Source organism: Bos indicus, chromosome 9 (assembly GCF_029378745.1).
Source record: "Bos indicus isolate NIAB-ARS_2022 breed Sahiwal x Tharparkar chromosome 9, NIAB-ARS_B.indTharparkar_mat_pri_1.0, whole genome shotgun sequence".
NCBI classification, from domain to species: domain Eukaryota; kingdom Metazoa; phylum Chordata; class Mammalia; order Artiodactyla; family Bovidae; genus Bos; species Bos indicus.
In genome coordinates this window covers 67182922-67208497 of record NC_091768.1, presented here as the reverse complement: position 1 = coordinate 67208497, position 25576 = coordinate 67182922, and the positions used below count along the sequence as shown (strand labels likewise).

Sequence of the window (25576 nt, the reverse complement as noted above, 5' to 3'; positions counted from 1 at the left end):
ACATATGTGTTATACATTGACATTCTAAAGCCTACAATGATGGTATTAGGTGGTGAGGCCCTTGGGACATGATGTGGCCATGAGGATGGTGATTCATGAATAGGGTTAGTACTCAAAATAGACTTGAAAGTTTCCTTGTTCCCTTCCACCATACGAGGACACAACAAATAGACTTGGACACAGGTCCTCACCAGATACCAAATTTTCTGGCATATTACTTAATCTTGTGCTTTTCAGTCTCCAAAACTGAGAGATAAATGTCTATTCTTTATAAGCTACGCAGTCTGATATTTTGCTATAGCAGCTAGAAATGGATTAAGACACTTGTTAATATCCAGTTTTTTGAGGTCTTTTTAGATATTTTATTGTCATTAATTTCTAGCTTCAATCTCTTATGGTCAGAGAATACATTTAAATACTTTAAAATTTATTAGGACCTGTTCTTTATTCTAGCACACAGTCTAAGTGAATGTTCCATATTCAGTTGAGGAAAATGACGTTCTGCTGTTCCGAGTTGGAGAGTTCTATAAAGGTTAATGGAGAAGGCAATGGCAAGCCACTCCAGTACTCTTGCCTAGAAAATCCCACGGATGGAGGAGCCTGGTGGGCTACAGTCCATGGGGTCACCACGAGTCAGTCGCGACTGAGCGACTTCACTTTCACTTTTCACTTTCACGCAATGGAGAAGGAAATGGCAACCTACTCCAGTGTTCTTGCCTGGAGAATCCCAGGGACGGCAGAGCATGGTGGGCTGCTGTCTATGGGGTGGCACAGAGTCGGATACGACTAAAGCGACTTAGCAGCAGCATAAAGGTTAATTAAATTAAATTGGTTGATAGAGTGGTTCTTTATGCATATTCATTTGTTGTTTATTTGTTCTATCAATTATTAAGAGATAAATATTTAAATCTCCATGGTAATTAATGGTATTTCTATTTAACCTTTCCAGTCTAAAATTAGTTATCTATTGTTTCATAACAAATTACCCCCACATTTAGAAGCATAAAAAATAAACATTTATTACCTCAAAGTTTTTGTGGATCAGGAATTCAGAACCCATTTTTTGGGTGTTTTCTTCACTTGGGTAGGTCTCTTATGGAACTGCAGTCAAGACATTAGTCAGGGCTATAGGCTGACTATAGCGTATATCCTATGGTACCACAGGCTATGGTACCTACCTTATAGCCTATGGTAAAGAATCCTCCTCCCAATGCAGGAGACATGGATCGATCCCTCCTCCCTGGAGGAGGCAAATTGCTCCAGTATTCTTGTCGGGAAAATTCCATGGACAAAAGGAACCTGGAGGGCTACAGTCCAGAGAATTGCAACTGAGCAACTGAGCATGCATACATGCATAGTCACCAGCAGGCTATAATGGGACTGAAGGATCCACTTCTAAAGTGGTTTTTGGCAGGAGGCTTTAGCTCTTGCCTCATGTGATGTAAACTACTTCCCCTCAAGCATGTGATCTGAGAGGGAGAAAGGAAGGAGGAATCTACAGTACTATTTATTATCTAGTTCCAGAAGTTACATACCATCTCTTTTGTGGAATTTTAATCATTAGAAGCAGGATAAGATCATACTCAAGGAATAAAGAATTAACCTCTACCCGTTGAAGGAAGAATATTAAAAAATTGTGGGTATGTTTTAAAATGACCACAATCCTGTAAGATTCTGCTTTGTATATGAAGCAGTATTATCAGTGTATACACATTAGTATTATTATGTCTTCTTCAAAATCTAATATTTTATTACTATGAAATGCCTCTATCTCTAGTGATACTTTTCATCTATAATCCATTTTCCTATTGTTCATATCAGTTCAGTTCAGTCACTCAGTCGTGTCTTTGCAACCACATGGACTGCAGCGTGCCAGGCCTCCCTGTCCAAGGCCAACTCCTGAAGTTTACTCAAACTCATGTCCATTGAGTCAGTGATGCCATCGACTCAATGAGGTGAGTCAATGAGATGAGCCATCTCATCCTCTGGAGTCCCCTTCTCCTTCTGCCTTCAATCTTTCCCAGCATTAGGGTCTTTTCTAATGAGTCAGTTCTTTGCATCAGGTGGCCAAAGTATCGGAGTTTCAGCTTCAGCATCAGTCCTTCCAATGAGTATTCAGGACTGATTTCCTTTAGGATGGACTGGTTAGCTCTCCTTGCAGTCTAAGGGACTCTCAAGATGAGTCTTCAACACCACAGTTCAAAAGCATCACTTCTTTGGTGCTCAGCTTTCTCTATAGTCCAAGTCCCACATCTGTACATGACTACTGGAAAAACCATAGCTTTGACTAGACAGACCTTTGTTGGCAAAGTAATGTCTCTGCTTTTGAATATGCTGTCTAGGTTGGTCATAACTTTTCTTCCAAGAAGCAAACATCTTTTAATTTCATGGCTGAAGTCACCATCTGCAGTGATTTTAGAGCCCAGAAAAATAAAGTCTGTCATTGTTTCCACTGTTTCCCCATTTATTTGCCATGAAGTAATGGGACCAGATGTCATGATCTTAGTTTTCTGAATGTTGAACTTTAAGCCAACTTTTTCACTCTCCTCTTTCACTTTCATCAAAAGGCTCTTTAGTTCTTCACTTTCTGCCATAAGGGTGGTGTCATCTGCATATCTGAGGTTATTGATATTTCTCCTGGCAATCTGGATTCAGGTCATCAGATTGTTCATATATCTACTCCATATTTCTGATAATTAATGTTTGCTTGACATGTTTTTTCTATCCTATACTTTTCAATCTGAATGTTCATATATAGAATGTATCTCTTACAGCCAATATTAAACTGAATCTTGCTTTTTCATCTAGATTGATAACTATTGCCTTCTTACTGGGGTGTTGATATGTCCACTGTCTAATGCAGTGACCACTTACCACATATAGCTATTTAAACTAAAACAAATGACAATAAAGACATAAAAAATTCAGATCTTCAGTCAACCTAGCCACAGTTGAAATGTTCAAAAACCATTTGTGGACAGTATAGGTGACATATGGACAAGGAACATTTCCTTTATAACTGAAAGTTCTATCATGCAGTTCTTCTTTAGACAGTTTACACTTAATATAATTGATATGATTGGGTTAAATAAACCAGCTTTTTGTGTTTTGTATTTTCTCCATATATTCTTTATTCTTTATTTTGTCTTTTTCTTTCTTTTGGAATTATTTATTTTTTAGTATTCTATTTACATCTGCACCATTGTACATATATATTATACATCATATATACATAAATATCTTGTACATATATACATTGATATAAATAAGTTATACATCATAACACATTATAAATGATAGTCTACATATATGTACATACATTCTGTGTATATATAAATGGCATGCAATATGCAACTCTTAGATGGTGATGATAAGTCTACAATTATTCTTTCTTTGTTTCTCTTTATTCTGGTTGATTTTAAGATTATTATGTAATCCTTGGTGTGGTAAATTTTATTATTGCAAGCATGCATGCTCAGTTGTGTCTAACTCTTTGCAACCCTGTGTACTGTAACCTGCCAGGCTCTTCTGTCCATGGAATTTTCCAGGCAAGAATACTGGAATGGATTGTTATTTCCTTCTCCAGGGGATCTTCCCAACCCAGGGATCAAACTCATGTCTCTTACATCTCCTGCATTGGCAGGTGGATTCTTTGCCACTGTGCCAGCTGGGAGTATAACTTAAAATGGATTTCTTTGGTGTTTATATTGCTTAGGAATCATTAAGCTTCTTGAAAATGTGAGCTCAGAGTTTTCATAAAATTTTGGAAAATTTAAGCAATTTCTTCTATAATCTTTTATGTCCGTTCCCACCATCACCCCCGCCTGCCTCTACATCTGAGATCAAGTCTGATTCTGTTCATTTTTTAAAAATTATTTTTTCTAGCTCTGTGAAAAATACCATTGGTAGCTTGATAGGGATTGCATTGAATCTATAAATTGTTTTGGGTAGTATTCTCATTTTTACTATATTGATTCTTCCTATCCATGAACACGGTATATTTCTCCATCTATTAGTGTCCTCTTTGATTTCTTTCTCCAGTGTTTTATAGTTTTCTATATATAGGTCTTTTGTTTCTTTAGGTAGATATATTCCTAAGTATTTTTTTCTTTTCGTTGCAATGGTGAATGGAATTGTTTCCTTAATTTCTCTTTCTATTTTCTCACTATAAGTGTATAGGAATGCAAGGGATTTCTGTGTACTGATTTTATATCCTGCAACTTTACTATATTCATTGATTAGTTCTAGTAATTTTCTGGCGGAGTCTTTAGGGTTTTCTATGTAATGGATCATGTCATCTGCAAACAGTGAGAGTTTTACTTCTTCTTTTCAAATTTGGATTCCTTTTATTTATTTTTCTTCTCTGATTGCTGTTGCCAAAACTTCCAAAACTGTGTTGAATAGTAGTGGTGAGAATGGGCACCTTTGTCTTGTTCCTGACTTTAGGGGAAATGCTTTCAATTTTTCACCATTGAGGATAATGTTTGCTGTGGGTTTGTCATATGTAGCTTTTATTATGTTGAGGTATGCTCCTTCTATTCCTGTATTCTGGAGGGTTCTTATCATAAATGGATGTTGAATTTTGTCAAAGGCTTTCTCTGCATCTATTGAGATAATCATATGGTTTTTATTTTTCAATTTGTTAATGTGGTGTATTACATTGATAGATTTGCAGATATTGAAGAATCCTTGCATCCCTAGGATAAAGCCCACTTGGTCATGATGTATGATCTTTTTAATATGTTGTTGGATTCTCTTTGCTAGAATTTTGTTAAGGATTTTTGCATCTATGTTCATCAGTGATATTGGCCTATAGTTTTCTTTTTTTGTGGCATCTTTGTCAGGTTTTATTGTCATCAGTATTAGGGTGATGGTGGCCTCATGGAAATACAAAAAACCTCAAATAGCCAAAGCGATCTTGAGAAAGAAGAATGGAACTGGAGGAATCAACCTGCCTGACTTCAGTCTTTACTACAAAGCCACAGTCATCAAGACAGTATGGTACTGGCACAAAAACAGAAATACAGATCAATGGAACAAAATAGAAAGCCCAGAGATAAATCCATGCACCTATGGACACCTTATCTTCGACAAAGGAGGCAAGAATATACAATGGAGAAAAGACAATCTCTTTAACAAGTGGTGCTGGGAAAGCTGGTCAACCACTTATAAAAGAATAAAACTAGAGCACTTTCTAACACCATACACAAAAATAAACTCAAAATGGATTAAAGATCTAAATGTAAGACCAGAAACTATAAAACTCCTAAAGGAAAACATAGGCAAAACATTCTCTGACATACATCACAGCAGGATCCTCTATGACCCACCTCCTAGAATATTGGAAATAAAAGAAAAAATAAACAAATGGGACCTAATTAAAATTAAAAGCTTGTGCACAACAAAGGAAACTATAAGCAAGGTGAAAAGACAGCCTTCAGAATGGGAGAAAATAATAGCAAATGAAGCAACTGACAAAGAATTAATCTCAAAAATGTACAAGCAACTCCTACAGCTCAATTCCAGAAAAATAAACAACCCAATCAAAAAATGAGCCAAAGAACTAAATAGACATTTCTCCAAAGAAGACATACAGATGGCTAACAAACACAAGAAAAGATGCTCAACATCACTCACTGTGAGAGAAATGCAAATCAAAGCCACAACGAGGTACCATTTCACACCAGTCAGAATGGCTGCGATCCAAAAGTCTATAAGCAATAAATGCTGGAGAGGGTGTGGAGAAAAGGGAACCCTCTTACACTGTTGGTGGGAATGCAAACTAGTACAGCCACTATGGAGAACAGTGTGGAGATTCCTTAAAAAACTGGAAATAGAACTGCCTTATGACCCAGCAATCCCACTGCTGGGCATACACACTGAGGAAACCAGAATTGAAAGAGACACGTGTACCCCAATGTTCATTGCAGCACTGTTTACAATAGCCAGGACATGGAAGCAACCTAGATGTCCATCAGCAGACGAATGGATAAGAAAGCTGTGGTACATATACACAATGGAGTATTACTTAGCCATTAAAAAGAATACATTTGAATCAGTTCTAATGAGGTGGATGAAACTGGAGCCTATTATACAGAGTGAAGTAAGCCAGAAAGAAAAACACCAATACAGTATAATAATGCATATATATGGAATTTAGAAAGATGGTAATGATAACCCTTTATGCGAGACAGCAAAAGAGACACAGATGTATAGAACAGTCTTTTGGACTCTGTGGGAGATGGAGAGAGTGGGATTATTTGGGAGAATGGCATTGAAACATGTATATCATCATATGTGAAATGAATCACCAATCCAGGTTCAATGCATGAGACAGAGTGCTCGGGGCTGGTACACTGGGATGACCCAGAGGGATGGGATGGGGAGGGAGGTGGGAGGGGGGTTCAGGATGGGGAACACATGTACACCCGTGGCAGATTCATGTCAATGTATGGCAAAACCAATACAATATTGTAAAGTAAAAAATTTTAAAAATAAAATTATTTTTTCTCTTTGATTACTATCTATTGTTGTATCTATGTGTCTTTGTTTGGGCTGCTATAACAAGTTATCATACATTTAGTGCCTTATACAGCATAAATTTATTTCTCAGAGTTCTAGAGGCTAGAAAGTTCAAGATCAAGAGGTTGGCAGATTCTGTGTAAGGTGAGAGTTGACTTCTTGGTCCATAGACCATACGACATATGGGTAATTGAGCTCTCAGGGGTCTCTCTTAGAAAAGCACTAATTTCACTCATGAGGTCTCTATTCTCATGACTTAGTCACCTCCCAAAGGCACCACCTCCAAATTCCATTACATTAGCAATTAGGTTTTATCATATGACTTTTTGGAAGGACGTAAACATTCAGTCTCTAGCACTATGGGTTATCTTTTCTTTGTAACATATGTTTTCAAGCCCCTTTACATTACATTTTTTTATGTTTTATATTGCATTTGCATTTTTTTAGTTAGATTCTGTAAGTTTTAATTTTATGATTTCCTTTTCTATTGTTCTTGTATTCATATTTAATTTCTAATGCTTTGAAAATGTTTACAGTGGAGATTTTTAAGTTCTTATCTGCTTACTCAAACATCACTGCTATTTCTGGTTGTTTCTATTACTGTACTTTTTTTTTTTTACTACCACGGATTATATATTTCTACTTCTTTGTGTGTCCATTAATTACTGACTGATTGTTAAAATGATGAAGTATTAAAATTTTATGTTGTTGAGTGTCTGGACTTTGATTTCTTCGTTTCAAATATTATGTTTTTTGTTTTGTATATTAGTCACTTCTTGGCCTTTTGGCTAAGATTAGGTGTTTTGTGGATCACCATAATCCTTTCAGTGTTAGTTGTTAAGATTTTTTTAAGGGTATAAATGCAGTAGACTTCACTTTAGGTCTAGTTTGCTGCTGCTAAGTGGCTTCAGTCGTGTCCGACTCTTTGCGACCCCACAGACGGCAGCCCACCAGGCTCTGCTGTACCTGGGATTCTCCAGGCAAGAACACTGGAGTGGGTTGCCATTGCCTTCTCCATTGTGTGAAAGTGAAAAGTGAAAGTGAGGTCGCTCAGTCGTGTCCGACTCGTAGCGACCCCATGGACTGTAGCCCACCAGGCTCCTCCATCCATGGGATTTTCTAGGCAAGAGTACTGGAGTGGCTTGCCATTGCCTTTCCGTTAGGTCTAGTTTAGCTCTTCTATTAATGCATGACTCCTCTAAGGTAGGTGTAGGATTATAGAACTGTAATACCTCTTCACTGTAACTGGCTGGAAATGACAGTTACAGCCAGTAGATTGACAGTCTTCCAATCTTGTATGTTCAACTTCAAATTTATATACACGGTTCCTCTGTATCTGGAATTCTTCATGTGATTTCATAGAATTTCAAATTTCCTGGAAAAACTTGATATTCAGTAAAAAATAAAAGTGGACCAACAAATAGATTCCTGGAGGTTTATACCTCAAAATCATTCTTCGCCAGTACTCTGCTTTGCAAGTTTAAGTTGCCTCTCCAAACTCTGATATTTATCTTGCAACTCAGTGGACTGCTGTGCTTTGCTAGGGTTTTCTCTGCCTGACCTACAGTTCATAAACTGTCTCCAGCAGAAAGCTGGTTCAATCACTGGCGCCAACTAGTGTGTTTCATCTTTCTCAAGACATTCTTTTTCTCAAGGTACTATTTTCTAGTGTCTTAAAATAGCATGTTTCCATTTTCCCCAGTTGTTCATATTTTCCCTAGTTGTTTATATATAGGAAATTCAGTACCTATTAGTTCCTCATGGCTAGGAGTAAATGTCTCAAAGTTACAGTTTAAAAAAAAAAAAAAGACTGGATATTTAATACAAATAATGATAATCCATCCTAATGACTTAAGAAATGCAATGAGCAGAACAATTTTGAGGATCACAGCCTCATACTAGTCTATTACTTCTTAGCATTTGATAATATGATCTTTGAATTGGCTCACAAGGTTTAAAATTTTTTCAAACTATACTTAATAGCTTCTCACAAACTCTAAGAAAACCGGAGAAGATCACGAAAATAATTGGGAAAATAATTTCAGCTAAGAAAGTTAACATTTCTTACAAATCTATAAAATTATGTCAGATTATTTATTGAATTTATCCATTTTATAAATAATGAGGAAGTCATAGCACTACTTATTAATAAGCTAAGGACTCTCAAAATGTATTCTCTAAATCATTAATCACTAAATCTTTTATTGGCAATGAATGTGGGAACATTTTATCCTACAAAGTAGTATTAAAGGTCAGAAAATTAAAGAGTTGATTTAAAAGGTAGGAAACTTTTTTTTGAAAAAGTATGTTTTATCTATCTACAGTTGGGTCCGACTGTACATGGATTTTTAAAAATACTAAATATTCTGGTGCTGCACGACACACACCTGGTTGAATCTGAGAATGCAGACTGCAGATATGGAGGAACCATGCATGTAAAGAAAACATCAACATGGAGGGTTAGTTATAGGTATACATGGATTTTTTAAACTGAATAGAGAGGGTTGAAACCCTCACTCCCACATTGTTCAAAGGTCAATGTAATTTAAAAGACTAACTTAAAAAGAAAAATGTATAAGTTAGAACAGCATAGATCTGAAAGGAACAAATTATAATTCAAGACAAAATTGTTAAAACACTCTGAAAACAGAAAAACTTAGAAATACTATTTTAATATTTTACTTAGGAGGAATTAATTAAATCATGCCATTAAACTGGATGGAAATAGGGGCTTCCCTGGTGACTCAGTGGTAATGAGTCTACCTGCCAACACAGGAGACACCGGGTTCAATCCCTGATCCTAGAGATCCCACTTACCTTGGGGCAGCTGGGCCCATGTGGCACAATTATGCCTGGGAACCACAAGTACTGAGACCACATGCAACAGCTGCTGAAGCCCAGGCACCTTGGAGCCCGTGCTCAGCAGTGATAAGGCCACTGTAATAAGAAGCCTACGCACCACAATTAGAGAGTGGCCACCACTCTCTGCAACTGGAGAAAAGCCTGTGCAGCAGCAAGGACTCCACACAGCCAAGAATAAATAAATAAAATTAATTTTCTAAACCTGCATGGAAATAAATGTAGTAATAAAAAAGTTTCCAAAATATTATAGGACCAGTACAATACAGAAAACTAAGTCAGTTACATGGCCAATACAAAAGCTTCATGTCAATTATGTATGCTTTTAAAATTATTTTTGAAGCAAATATATTAAAATGTAAATTTTCATTAATTGCCACACATAAACATGTAATCTGCGGAAGAAAGAATGGCATAAGAGAAATTAACCCCACAGGCTAATCACAAAGTACAATTATATTTTGTGTAATTTCTATAGCTCTATCTAGAAAATGATACTGTTTAATTGTTAAAATTCTAAAATATGAAAAAAATAAAATTTTAAAATAGCAAATAAAAGAAACATTAAAAATAGAAAAAAATTTTAAAATCTATGAAAAACTTGTCAAAAACATCTATGGAGAAAGGATAAATATAATCTAGACAAATTCATGGGCTTTTTAAATTCCAAAACTATGGAGAATCAGGTTTTTTCAATGAATAATTTGAGACCGAATATGAATTATAATATTTTGACCTAGTACTGTACATTCAATTCTACTTAAAACTTCATTTAAAGGAGACTGAAAGTAGTTCTAGGGCTTCCCTGGTGGTTCAGTGGTAAAGGATCTGCCTGCCGACACAGGAGACAGGGGTTCGATCCTTGGTCCAGGAAGATCCCACATGCTTTGGAGCAAAAGCCCAAGCACCACAACTACTGAGCCTGTGCCCTAGAGCCGAGGAACTGCAACCACTGAGCCCACAGGATGCAACTATACTCTCTAGAACCCACACTCTAGAACCTGTGCACCACAACAAGAGAGGCCGCCACAATGAGAACCCCACTCACTGCAATGAAGAGTAGCGCCAGCTTGCTGCAACTAGAGAAAAGGCCATGTAGCCATGAAGACCCTGCGCAGCCAAAATAAATAAATACTTTTTAAAAATATAGTTTTAGTTTTTTGAGAAGCCTACATACTGTTTTCCACAATGGCTGTACCAACTTACATTCCCTGCAACAAGGTACAAGGGTTCCCTTCTCTTCACATACTTATAAATATTTGTAATTTGTAGTCTTTTTGATGATAGCCATTCTTATAGGTGTGTGGTGAGATCTCATTTTGGTTTTCATTTGCATCTCCCTGATGATTAGTGCTGTTGAGCATCTTTTTTATTTCCCATGCCTGTTGGTCACCTGCATTTCCTCTTTGGAAACAATGTCAGTTCTTTTATTTTTTAATGAGGTTTTTTTTTGATGTTGAGTTTTACAAGCTGTTTATATATGTTAGATATTAATACCTGATTGGTCATGGCATTTGCAAATATTTTCTCCCATTCAGTATGTTGTCTTTTTGTATTGCTGATGGTTTTCTTTGCTGTACAAAAGCCTTTAAATTTAATTAAATCCCATTTATTATTTTTTGGTTTTATTTCCATTATTCTAGGAGATGGACCAAAAAAAACTGCTGTGATCTATGTCAAAGAGTATTCTGTGCATGTTTTCCTCTGTTTAATAGTATCCAATCTTGCATTTGGGTCTTTAATCCATTTTTGCTTCTTTTCATAGGCTGAAGAAATTGATGTCTATCTTGTACTTATGAAAATAAAGATTTTAAATTGGGAAGTAACATGATCAGATCTCTGTTTTAATTTAATTTAATTTAATTCTATCAGTGTAGAGGATTGATTAGAACAGCTGAGTAAGGAAAGTGGAAACAAATGACCCTAATAAGAAAGTATTGTATTCCTCAGTCATCCATTCTTTATAGAGACCCTGCTATGACTAGAATAGACACTGTGGCTACTACAGAAAACATAGCATTTACATTCCAATGAAGAAACAAATGATAAATTAGTTAAAAAGGTTTAAATGAGTCATTAACGATTTGTTTTAACACTGTGAAGGAAATAAACAGGGTACAACATCTATAAAGTGAAGGCTCTTTAAATAGGGTGTCAGGAGAGCTGCTCTGAGTAGGTGACACTTAAGCTGACATCTGACAGAGCACAGAACTCCGATGAATGCAAGGTCATTAGGGAGAAGAGAAAATATTTTGGAGATGTTTGAGCAAGTGCATTAAAAAGATTGTTAGCCAACCGGATATGGGGATTTAAGGATTATTCTAAAGTTTCAGGTTGAAGCAACTGGCTATCTGGCAGTGTTAATACTGAGATAGGAAATACAGGAGGACTGTCAGATGTGAGTTAGAACTGTTGAGGTAACTGCTATTGGAGATGCCAGTTGGTTATTTTTAGTTCTTTTATCATATTTCACAGTCCTCCCATGAACAGTTCACATATTCAAGGGAACAGATTTCTCTATGACATTGAGGAATGGGTATGAAGGGAATAAGTAGAAGACATAGCTAGCCTAGAAACAAATATAAGTGTACAAAATAATTAAGAATAAATATTTGCACTAAGTGTTCCACTAGAAAACAGACTCTGAAGGAAACATATTTTTGCTAACATTTTATTGGGAAATACAATCCCAGGGAAGCATGAACACTGGGAAAATGGAATAAGGTAGAGGTGTGTGTGTGTGTGTGTGTGTGTGTGTGTGTGTAAGTGTGACAACTCAGTTGTCTCTGACTCTTTGCAATCCCATGGACTATAACCCACCAGGCACCTCTGTCCATGGGGGTTATCTAGGCAAGAATACTGGAGTGGGTTGCCCTTCTCCAGAAGATGCCCTTCTCCAAGGGATCTTCCTAACTCAGGGATCAAAACCTGGTCTCCCACACTGGAGGCAGATTCTTTACCATCTAAACCACCAGTGAAGGCCTAGTAGAGGATGAGATAGGACAAAATAAGGCAGAGTGTTATGGATTGGGATACAGCTTTATGTAAACTGACGCCTGGGTCATGTACGACATCTTTAGAAAGATCACATAAAGCTACTCTGCCTTTATTTTATTTTATTTTTTTTTTTGGCTTTTAATTTTATTTTATTTTTAAACTTTACATAATTGTATCAGTTTTGCCAAATATCAAAATGATTCCGCCACAGGTATACATGTGTTCCTTTAAAAGGAGGGAGAAGAAAGAAGAATTTATCCACTCACTCCCATACCCCTTCAGTCAAAGTTCCATCTTTTATGAATTAGCCCCTTACACTTCCAAGCTGCACATGTGTGGTGCTTAGTGAAATGGAGAGCTGCAACCCATATCTTGAAAATCAGTGACAACGTGGAACATAGAAACAGGAAGTAAGAGGAAGCTGTATCCAGGTATTAAAGGGAGATCAGGAGCAGCAGGCACAGTAGGAATATCAGTCTAAAGCAGAAGCAGCTGCCGCAGCAGCAACCTGGCTCTAGGCCAGTAAGACACAGCAAGTCACTACTGTAAGTAGAAAGCAAGGCAGGTGAGCAGGCCTGGGGTGGTGTATAAACTGAAGCCAAGGCACAGAGAAGATGGTGAGAGGCAGAAGCAGGGGTAGACAAAGAGGTCTACCCTCTTTGACACATAGGAGGAGATAAGGCCAGATCATTTTAACCTTAAAAACACTGGTTTCACTCTTAGTAAAAAGGGCAGCTATTGGTATACTGCTTTTTGAAAAGATGTCTCTGCTAGGTTGTGTTGAAAATAGCCTCTCAGAAGCAAGTGTATACGTAAGACAATCAGGGAAGCAGAAATCCAGAACTTGTGATGGTGTTTTGAACCAGAGGAGTAGCTTGGGTAGAGAGCAGTGACAGGTTTGGACATATTTTAAATGTAGAGCCCACAGGATTTCCTTGCTTCACACTTCTCAAAAACTCAAATTTCCAGTAGATTAAGAAGCTAGCTTTTAAAACTGTTAAAACTAAAATAAAAAAAAGCATTAGAAGGAAATACAGTCAAAAATAGGGAAGATAACTTTTTAAAATTCAAAATTCATAAACAGATCAACATTAAAATAAATAAAATGAACAGACAAGCAATAGTCAAGTAGAAAATATGTGTAATACATAAGATATTAGAGTTTAGTACTTCAGTTCAGTTCAGTGGCTCAGTCGTGTCCGACTCTTTGCGACCCCATGAATCGCAGCATGCCAGGCCTCCCTGTCCATCACCAACTCCCAGAGTTCACCCAGACTCACGTCCATTGAGTCAGTGATGCCATCCAGCCGTCTCATCCTCTGCCATCCTCTTCTCCTGCCCACAATCTCTCCTAGCATCAGAGTCTTTTCCAATGAGTCAACTCTTTGCATGAGGTGGCCAAAGTACTGGAGTTTCAGCTTTAGCATCATTCCTTCCAAAGAAATCCCAGGGCTGATCTCCTTCAGAATGGACTGGTTGGATCTCCTTGCAGTCCAAGGGACTCTCAAGAGTCTTCTCCAACACCACAGTCAAAAGCATCAATTCTTCAGCACTCAGCCTTCTTCACAGTCCAACTCTCACATCCATATATGACCACAGGAAAAACCATAGCCTTGACTAGACGAACCTTTGTTGGCAAAGTAATGTCTCTGCTTTTGAATATGCTATCTAGGTTTGTCATAACTTTCCTTCCAAGGAGTAAGCATCTTTTATAGCCTTATAAATTCAACAGGAAAAAGGCAAACAATTCAACAGAAAAGTGGGCAAAATATACATGAAGAATATTCACATAAAAATGAAACAATAGCAATATATATACAAAAAAGCGCTCAACCTTGTTGGTTAGCAGGGAAAAAAACAAATTAAAACATGAAATGTAGGTTTTTATCCATCAAGTTGAAAAAAAAGAAACATTGAAACATTCACGGGTTGGACAAACATGATAATGGGGTGTTCATATACTGTCCAGGGAAGTATATAATTGGCCAATGCATTGAAAAGCACATACTGATAAAATACATTAAAATGTAAAATACCTATCATCTCAACCCAGCAAGTCTACTGAATAGCTATTCTAGAGAAATATTCTCATATCACAAAAAAGGGTATGCAAGATACTCAGTATATTATTGAAAAATAAGTTTCACAAATTTTCACCAACAAAGACTAGATAAACCTCTGAGGCATACATACCAGGTAAAAGAATAAAGTATATCCATAGGTCCTGACATGGAAAAATATCCAATATATAACTTACCCAAAAAAGGAAATTTCCAAAAAACACATAACATTTGCATGATAAAAGGATGTGATGACTATCTGAGTAGAAATTTTCTGAGTCCACACAGTTGTGAGGTTAGATAGGGAAAAATAAAGTAATTATTAATTATGGTATTAAAATAACCTATTTGAATAGCTTAATTATTTGTTCCTAAGCCTAAGTGAGGAGAAAGCAATGGCACCCCACTCTAGTACTCTTGCCTGGAAAATCCCACGGACAGAGGAGCCTGGTAGGCTGCAGTCCATGGGGTCGCTGGGAGTGGGAAACGACTGAGCGACTTCACTTTCACTTTTCACTTTCATGCATTGGAGAAGGAAATAGCAACCCACTCCAGTGTTCTTGCCTGGAGAATCCCAGGGACAGGGGAGCCTGGTGGGCTGCAGTCTATGGGGTCGCACAGAGTCAGACACGACTGAAGCGACTTAGCAGCAAGCCTAAGTGAATTATATATTCCTACATGTCATACTGCATTATTTGTCAGTCTCTTATTATCAGATATTACTTCAAATAATACAATAAAAATACAGTGCAAGTCAATTATAATGTAAAAATTAAAATCATACAAAAAATATAGAATGCCATGAAATCAATAAAAGTGACTTCGGGAACTACACAAGTCACAGAGCAGACCATTTGATCAGTCCAGTTAGCAATTAAAGAAAAGAAAATGAAGCATGGGAACAAGAAAAATGCTTTAAACAACATTGTTTTAAAATCAAAATGTTTAGCAAACAGAGCTTGCATATTTTAGCAAAAACTACCTGCTTTAGAACCCTGTTGCAAAAGTCAGACATGAAGCAAATTACTTCATATTGTGTTTTTATATAATTTTGTCAGAAAAAAATTACAGCAAAACACTCTAGATACATACTTTGGGAATGCCAAGAAATAAACCAATTAAAATGATATCCCTGCCAATATAGAGGAACTGTGGCTCCCGAGGCATGCCAGATACAGAGAAACTGAAGATGTAATCGACCAGATTTTGGAAATAACTACAACAGGAGGTCTGAAAAACAAAAAGGTCATTTTCATCTCATCAGTCTTAGATGAAGAGATCAAGCCCTGAGCCTTTGGAGTGGGACCACTGACTCCAAGACCATAGACTACCAGAGAACTAACCATAGGGAGTATCAAATAGTGAGAACTCACACAAAAGAAACCACTTGAACACAAGACCTGGCATCACCCAACCACCAGTAGCACCCTGTGCAGGATGCCTCATTTAAACAACAAACAAAATGAAAATACAAACCCAATCATCAGCAGGATTACCACCTCACTCAGCCTTGCCCATCAGAGTGGGGAATAAAACAACTCAGCTCAAATCTCACCCTATATGAAGCTTACACAAACCACTGGACCAACCTTACGAGAGCAGAAACCAAAAGAAAGACAGAATACAAACTTGAAGCCTGGGAAAAGAAGATCTCAAATACAATAAGTTTTTTTTAAAAAATGAAAAGGCAGAGAAATACTACACAAATGAAGGGACAAACTAGAAACACAGAAGTCCAAATAAGAAGAGGAAATAGGCAAACTACCTGAAAAGTAATTCAGAATAATGATAGTAAAGATGATCAAAAACCTTGAAAACAAAATGGAGAAAATATAATAATCAATTAACAAAGGTCTAGAAGAATTAAAGAATAAACATACAGAGATAAACAACACAATTACTGAAATTAAAATACTCTAGAAGGAATCAATAGTAGGATATCTGAAACATAAGAATGAATCAGTGAGCTGAAAGATAAAATGGTGGAAATAACTTCTGAAGAGCCGAATAAAGTAAAAAGAATGAAAATAACTGAGGACAGTCTCAGAGACTTCTGGGACCATATCAAATGAACCAACATTCAAATTATAGGGGTCCCAGAAGAAGAAGATAAAAAGGAAGGATATGAGATAATTTTAGAAGAGATTATAGTTGAAAATTTCCCCAACATGGAAAAGGAAATGGTCAATCAGGTCCAAGAGGCACAAAGAGTCCCATACAGTATAAACCTAAGGAGAAACACGCCAAGACACATACTAATCAAACTGACAAAGACTAAACACAAAGAATAAATATTAAAAGCAGCAAGGGAAAAGAAACAAGTAAAATACAAGGGAAAACCCCTTTCGTTTAACAGCTGATCTTTCAGCAGAGACTCTGAAGGTCAGAAGGGAAAGGCAAGATATATTTAAAGTACTGAAAGGGAAAAATCTACAACCAAAATTATTGTACTCAGAAAGGATCTCATTCAAAATTGATGGAGAAATAAAAAGCTTTTCAGACAAGCAAAAGTTAAGCGAATTCAGTACCATCAAACCAGCTATACTAAAGGGACTTATATGGTCAAGAAATACAAGAGAAGAAAAAAAGATCTAAAAAAATCAACCCCAAACAATTAAGAAAATGGCAATAGGAACATATATATCAATAAATATTTTAATCGTAAATGGATTAAATGCTCCAACTGAAAGACAGACTGACTGAACGGATACAAAAACAAGACCCATATATATGCTGTCTACAAGAAACCCACTTCAGACCTAAAGACGAATATAAACTGAAAGTGAGAGGATGGAAAAATATATTCCGTGCAAATGGGAAGGAAAAGAAAGCTGGAGTAGCAATCCTCATATCAGACACAATAGACCTTAAAGAATATTACAAGAGATAAGAAAGGACACTACATAATTATCAAGGGATCAATCCAAGAGGAAGACATAACAATTGTAAATATCTTGGCACCCAACATAGGAGCACCTCAATACAGAAGACAAACACTATTAGACATAAAAGGAGAAATTGACAATAACACAATAATAATAGAAGACTTTAACACCCCACTCACACCAATGGACAGATCATCAAAAGAGGAAATTAATAAGGAAACACAAGTCTTAAATGATACATTAGATGAGATGGATCTCAGTGATATCTTCAGGATATTCCATCCAAATGCAGGAGAATACATATTCTTCTCAAGTGCACATGGAACGTTCTCCAGGATAGACCACATCTTGGGTCACAAATCAAACCTCAGTAAATTTAAGAAAATTGAAATTGTATCAAGCATCTTCTCTGACCACAATGCTATGAGACTAGATATCAATTACAAAAAAAAAAAAGTAAAAAACACAAACACATGGAGATTAAACAATACATTTCTAAATAAACAACAAGTTACTGAAGAAATCAAAAGAGAAATTAAAAAATTTCTAGAAACAAATGACAATTGAAAACACAACAACTCAAAATCTATGGGATGTGGCAAAAGCAGTTCTAAGAGGGAAGTTTGTAGGAATACAACCCTACCTCAAGAAACAAGAAAAACATTGAATAGATAACCTAACTTTACAGCTAAAACAACTGGAAAAAGAAGAACAAAAACACCCCAAAATTAGTAGAAGGAAATAAATCATAAAGATGAGAGCAGAAATAAATGAAAAGAAATGAAATAAGCAGTAGTAAAGATTAATAAAACTAAAAGCTGGTTCTTTGAGAAGATAAACAAAATAGACAAACCTTTAGCCAGACTCACCAAGAAAAAAAGAAGAATCAAATCAACAAAATTAGAAATGAAGAAGGAGAGGTTACAACAGACAATGCAGAAATACAAAGGATTAAAAGAGTCTATTATGAACAACTATATGGCAATAACATGGATAACATGAAAGAAATGGACAGATTCTTTGAAAAGTTCAATCTTCCAAGACTGAACCAGGAAGAAATAGAAATTATGAATAACTCAATTACAAGCACTGAAATTGAAGCCGTGATCAAAAATCTCTCAAAAAACAAAAGCCCAGGACCAGATAGCTTCACAGAATTCTATCAAGCATTTAGAGAAGAGCTAATGCCTATCCTTCTAAAACTTTTTCAAAAATTTGCAGAGGAAGGAACACTTCCAAACTCATTCTATAAGCCCACCATCACCCTGGTACCCAAACCAGACAAAGATAACCCAAAAAGAAAACTACAGGCCAGTTATCACTGATGAACATAGATGCAAAAATCCTCAACAAAATTTTAGGAAACAGAGTTCAGCAACTCATCAAAAACTCATACACCATGATCAAGTTGAGTTTATTTCAGGGATGCAAGGATTCTTCAATATTTTCAAATCAATCAATGTGATACACTATATTAATAAGTTGAAAGATAAAAACCATATGATAACCTCAATAGATGCAGAAAAAGCCTTTGACAAAATTCAGTACCCATTTATGAATAAAACTCTTTAAAAAATGGGCATAGAAGGAACTTACTTCAATATAGTAAAAACCGTATAGGATAAGCCTACAGCAAACATTATTCACAATGGTGAAAAACTGAAAGCATTTCCCCTAAGATCAGGAAAAAATAAATGTGTCCACTTTCCCACCTATTATTCAACACAGTCCTGGAAGTCCTAGCTACAGCAGTCAGAAAAGAAAAAGAAATAAAAGGAATCCAGATTGGAAAAGAAGTAAAACTCTCACCGTTTGCAGATGACATGATACTGTACATAGAAAACCCCAAAGATAGTATCATAAAATTACTAGAGCTAACCAGTGAATTTAGCAAAGTTGCAAGATACGATATCAATACACAGAAATCACTTGCATTTCTATATACTAACAATGAAAAATCAGAAAGAGAAATGAAATGAAGCAATCAATCCCATTCACCATTGCAACAAAAAGAATTAAATATCTCGGAATAAACTTACCTAAGGACTGGAAAAGGTCACTTTTCATTCCAATCCCAAAGAAAGGCAATGCCAAAGAATGCTCAAACTACTGCACAATTGCACTCATCTCATCTCACACGCTAGTAAAGTAATGCTCAAAATTCTCCAAGCCAGGCTTCAGCAATACATGAACTGTGAACTTCCAGATGTTCAAGCTGGTTTTAGAAAAGGCGGAGGAACCAGAGATCAAATTGCCAACATCTGCTGGATCATCGAAAAAGTGAGAGAGTTCCAGAAAAACATCTATTTCTGCTTTATTGACTATGCCAAAGCCTTTGACTGTGTGAATCACAATAAACTGGAAAATTCTGAAAGAGATGGGAATACCAGACCACCTGACCTGCCTCTTGAGAAATCTGTATGCAGGTTAGGAAGCAACAGTTAGAACTGGACATGGAACAACAGACTGGTTCCAAATAGGAAAAGGAGTACGTCAAGGCTGTATATTGTCACCCTGCTTATTTAACTTACATGCAGAGTACATCTTGAGAAACGCTGGGCTGGAAGAAGCACAAGCTGGAATCAAGAGTGCCAGGAGAAATATCCATAACCTCAGATATGCAGATGACAACACCCTTATGGCAGAAAGTGAAGACGAACTAAAAAGCCTCTTATGAAAGTGAAAGAGGAGAGTGAAAAAGTTGGCTTAAAGCTCAACATTCAGAAAACTAAGATCATGGCATTTGGCCCCATCACTTCATGGGAAATAGATGGTGAAACAGTGGAAACAGTGTCAGACTTTATTTTTGGGGGCTCCAAAATCACTGCAGATGGTGACTGCAGCCATGAAATTAAAAGATGCTTACTCCTTGTGGCTTCCCTGGTGGCTCAGAGGTTAAAGCCTCTGTTTCCAATGCAGGAGACCTGGGTTCGATCCTTGGGTTGGGAAGATCCCCTGGAGAAGGAAATGGCAATCCACTCCAGTATTCTTGTCTGGAGAATCACATGGACGGAGGAGCCTGGTGGACTACAGTCTACAGGGTCGCAAAGAGTAGGACACCACTGAGCGACCTCACTTCACTACTCCTTGGAAGGAAAGTTATGACCAACCTAGATAGCATATCAAAAGCAGAGACATTAATTTGCCAACAAAGGTCCGTCTAGTCAACGCTGTGGTTTTTCCATTGGTCATGTATGGATGTGAGAGATGGACTGTGAAGAAAGCTGAGCACCAAAGAATTGATGCTTTTGAACTGCGGTGTTGGAGAAGACTCTGGAGAGTCCTTTGGACTGAAAGGAGATCCAACCAGTTCATTCTAAAGGAGATCAGTCCTGGGTGTTCATTGGAAGGACTGATGCTGAAGCTGAAACTCCAGTACTTTGGCCACCTCATGCGAAGAGTTGACTCTTTGGAAAAGACTCTGATGCTGGGAGGGATTGGGGGTAGGAGGAGAAGGGGACAACAGAGGGTGAGATGGTTGGATGGCATCACCGAGTTGATGGACATGAGTTTGAGTGGACTCTGGGAGTTGGTGATGGACAGGGAGGCCTGGAGTGCTGTGATTCATGGAGTCGCAAAGAGTCTGACGTGACTGAGTGACTGAACTGAACTGAACTGAAGGAGACAAAAGAACTGTACAGAACTGTACAGAAAATTACAAGACATTGATGAAAGAAATAAAAGATGACATAAACAGATGGAGAGAGATTCCATGTTCCTGGGTAGGAAGAATCAATATCATGAAAATGACTATACTAACAAATGTAATCTACAGATTCAATGTGATCCCTATCAAATTATTAGTGAGTTTTCACAGAACTAGAACAAAAAGTTTCACAGTTCATATGGAAAGACAAAAGATCCCAAATAGCCAAAGCAGTCTTGAGAAAGAAGAATGGAGCTGGAGGAATCAACCTTCCTGACTTCAGATTATACTACAAAGCTACAGTCATCAAGACAATATGGCACTGGCACAAAAACAGAAATATAGACCAATGAAACAAGATAGAAAGCCCAGAAATAAACCCATGCACTTGTGGATACCTTATTTTTGACAAAGGAGGCAAGAATATACAATGGGGCAAAGACAGCTTCTTCAATAAATGGTTCTGGGAAAACTGGACAGCTACATGTAGAAGAATGAAATTAGAACACTTCCTAACACCATACACAAAGGTAAACTCAAAATGGATTGAAGACCTAAATGTAAGACCAGAAAGTATAAAATTCTTAGAGGAAAACATAGGCAGAATCCTCGAGGACATAAATCAAAGCAGGATCCTCAATGACCCACCTCCTAGAGTAATGGAAATAAAAACAAGTAAACAAGTGGGACCCGATTAAACTTAAAAGCTTTTGCACAGCACAGGAAACTATAAGCAAGGTGAAAAGACAACCCTCAGAATAGGAAAAAATAATAGCAAGTGAAACAAGTGACAAAGGATTCATTTCCAAAATACACAAGCAGCTCATATAACTCAATACTAGAAAAACAAACAACCCAATCAAAAAGTGGGAAAAAGGCCTATACAGACATTTCCCCAAAGAAGATATACAGATGGCTAACAAACACATGAAAAGATGCTCAACATCACTCATTATTAGAGAAATGCAAATCAAAACTACAATGAAATATCTCCTCACACCAGTCAGAATGGTCATCATCAAAAAGTCTACAAACAATAAATGCTGGAGATGGTGTGGAGAAAAGGCAATACTCTTGCACCGTTGACAGGAATGTAAATTCATACAGGCACTATGGAAGATGGTATGGATAGTTGTTAAAAAACTAGGAATAAAACCACCATATGACCCAGCAACCCCACTCTGAGGCATATACCCTGAGGAAACCAAATTGAAAAAGACACATGTATCCCATTGTTCACTGCAGCACTATTTACAATAGCTAGAACATGGAAGCAACCTAGATGTCCATCGACAGATGAATGGATAAAGAAGTTGTGGTACATATACACAATGGAATATTACTCAACCATAAAAAGGAACACATTTGAGTCAGTTCTAATGAAGTGGATGAATCTAGAGCTTATTATAAAGAGTGAAGGAAGTCAGAAAGAGAAAGAGAAATATCGTATTCTAACACATATATACAGAATCTAGAAAAATGGTACTGAAGAATTTATTTACAGGGCAGCAATGGTGAAAATGGAGAAGGCAATGGCACCCCACTCCAGTACTCTTGCCTGGAAAATCCCATGGATAGAGGAGCCTGGAAGGCTGTAGTCCATGGGGTCGCTGAGGGTTGGACACGACTGAGCGACTTTACTTTCACTTTTCACTTTCATGCATTGGAGAAGGAAATGGCAACCCACTCCAGTGTTCTTGCCTGGAGAATCCCAGGGACGGGGAAGCCTGGTGGGCTGCCGTCTATGGGGTTGCACAGAGTCAGACATGACTGAAGTGACTTAGCACAATGGTGAAAAAGACATAGAGAATAGACTTACAGACATGGGGAGAGGGGAGGGGAGGGGAAGATGTATGCAAAGAGTAACATGGAAACTTATATTACTATATGTAAAATAGATAGCCAATGGAAATTTTCTGTATGGCTTAGGAAACTCAAAAAGGGGCTCTGTATCAATCTAGAGGGGTGGAATGGGGAAGGAGTTGGGAGGGAGCTTCAAAAGGGAGGGGATATTTGTATCAGATCAGATCAGATCAGATCAGTCGCTCAGTCATGTCCGACTCTTTGCGACCCCATGAATCACAGCACGCCAGGCCTCCCTGTCCATCACCAACTCCCAGAGTTCACCCAGACTCACGTCCATCGAGTCAGTGATGCCATCGAGTCATCTCATTCTCTGTTGTCCCTTTCTCCTCCTGCCCCCAATCCCTTCCAGCATCAGAGTCTTTTTCAGTGAGTCAACTCTTCACATGAGGTGGCCAAAGTACTGGAGTTTCAGCTTTAGCATCATTCCTTCCAAAGAAATCCCAGGGCTGATCTCCTTTAGAATGGACTGGTTGCATCTCCTTGCAGTCCAAGGGACTCTCAAGAGTCTTCTCCAACACCACAATTCAAAAGCATCAATTCTTCGGCGCTCAGCCTTCTTCACAGTCCAACTCTCACATCCATACATGACCACTGGAAAAACCGTAGCCTTGACTAGACGAACCTTTGTTGGCAAAGTAATGTCTCTGCTTTTCAATATGCTATCTAGGTTGGTCATAACTTTCCTTCCAAGGAGTAAGTGTCTTTTAATTTCATGGCTGCAGTCACCATCTGCAGTGATTTTGGAGCCCAGAAAAATAAAGTCTGACAATGTTTCCACTGTTTCCCCATCTATTTCCCATGAAGTGATGGGACCGGATGCCATGATCTTCATTTTCTGAATGTTGAGCTTTAAGCCAACTTTCTCACTCTCCACTTTCACTTTCATCAAGAGGCTTTTTAGTTCCTCTTCACTTTCTGCCATAAGAGTGGTATCATCTGCATATCTGAGGTTATTGATATTTCTCCCGGCAATCTTGATTCCAGCTTGTGCTTCTTCCAGTCCAGTGTTAAACTATGGCTTATTCATTTTGAGGTTTGACAGAAAACAACAAAATTCTGTAAAGTGATTATACTTCAATTAAAAAATAAATTAATTTAAAAAACAAAATAAAATTAATGATCCAAAAAAATTATATCCCTTATTTTAATAAAATTAATAAAAATATTTATTCTTTAATTTTTATCTTATTTTCAAGATAAAATGCAAATAAAACTTTTCCCCTCCATTTACAATGAAATGTCCTTTTTCTTTAAAGAATTTATATTGAATGATATCTTGTACAAATTGTATTCAATCAATAGATAACATGTCCCAAATATCTTGGTGCTGCTTTAAACTTTGATAACTTCAGATGCATAAACTTTACAAACTTACCCCAAAAAACTCATTTGAAAGTTTATTTATTTACATTTCCTATATATGCATTTAATTTTGCAGAAGGCAAGTCAGAGTGATGAGATATGGAGGGTGGGGAGTGACGGGGAATGAGAATTTTGATCATATATCACGGGTGATCAGATAGCATGGGTAGGGGAAATGTTTCTAAACTGACTCAGGAAGATTATTGCTAAAACTTGACTCTAAAAGGATGGTGACTAAAGCCCAAGGTTGAGGCACAGTCCAGAAAAGACCTCAGAAACACCTGACTACAGTTTGGTCAAGGAGAGTGTCTTTGTCACTCTGAAGTTTTTTAGGGGAAAAAAGAAACGTTTGCAATTAGTCAAACAAAATTTTAATTTAAAGATACAGAGTTTCCAGGTTCAGCTCTGGCACAGCAGAACAGGAGTCATCCACATCCCTCTAGCTTCCTGGAACTTAGCTGACATCCAGAGCACCTTCATTGCCATCAGATGACGTGCACTGAGGCCTCATGGGCAAGATCATCAAGGCCTTTGAGCAAGAAGGATTCTGTATTGTGGCCATGATGTTCTTTCAGGTCTCTGATGAACACTTTGAGCAGCAATATGTTGCTCTGAAAGACCGCTCATTCTTCCCAGGGCTAGAGAAGTGCATGGACTCAAGATCAGTTGTGGCCATGGTCTGGAAGGGCCTGGATATGGTTAAGTCAGGGAAGGCTGATGTTTGGGGAGACAACCTGGCAGACTCTAAGTTGGGCACCATTCTCAGGACCTCTGCACTCAAGTTGGCAGGAACATCATTTGTGGTAGTAATTCAGTAGAAAGTCCTGAAAAAGAAACCAGCCTACGGTTTAAGCTGGAAGAATTGGTTGATGACATGTCTTGTGCTTATGACTGGATCCATGAAAAAGAAGTGGACAAAGCAGCAGCCTCCTGGGCACCACTTGATGTGTCCCTGGATACAGCTCTTCTTAGATGCAGTAGGATTGATCATTCTTCTTTAAAGCTAGTTTACCAATAAAACCTTTGGAAACTGGAGGGAAAAAAAAGAACTATGGAACACTTTAGCAATAGGGAAACAGATCAATTTAAGTTTATTTTCAGATTTATAAATATACATGAACAGACAAAGAAAGGATAGCACCCAGAACTGATTATCAGTTGAGAAAAAGAAATTAAATTAGGTTATGACTGCATAGCTTACATAAAAATAAATACCATAGGAATTCAAATTACAACAAAACAAAATCACTTAAAAAGTATAAATGAAAATATCAGAGATTATGTAGATAATACGGGGCTTGAAAGTTCTTTCTAAACAAATCACAAAGCTCAGAACCACAAGAGAAAAATTACTTGAACTCATAAAAATGTAAGAAGCC

General features: G+C 37.3%; 1 pseudogene; it reads left to right on the top strand.

The window, feature by feature from the left end:
• The first annotated feature begins 493 nt into the window (after positions 1-493).
• On the top strand, positions 494-25215 carry LOC109563532 (putative nucleoside diphosphate kinase; annotated as a pseudogene).
• The last annotated feature ends 361 nt before the right edge of the window (positions 25216-25576 follow it).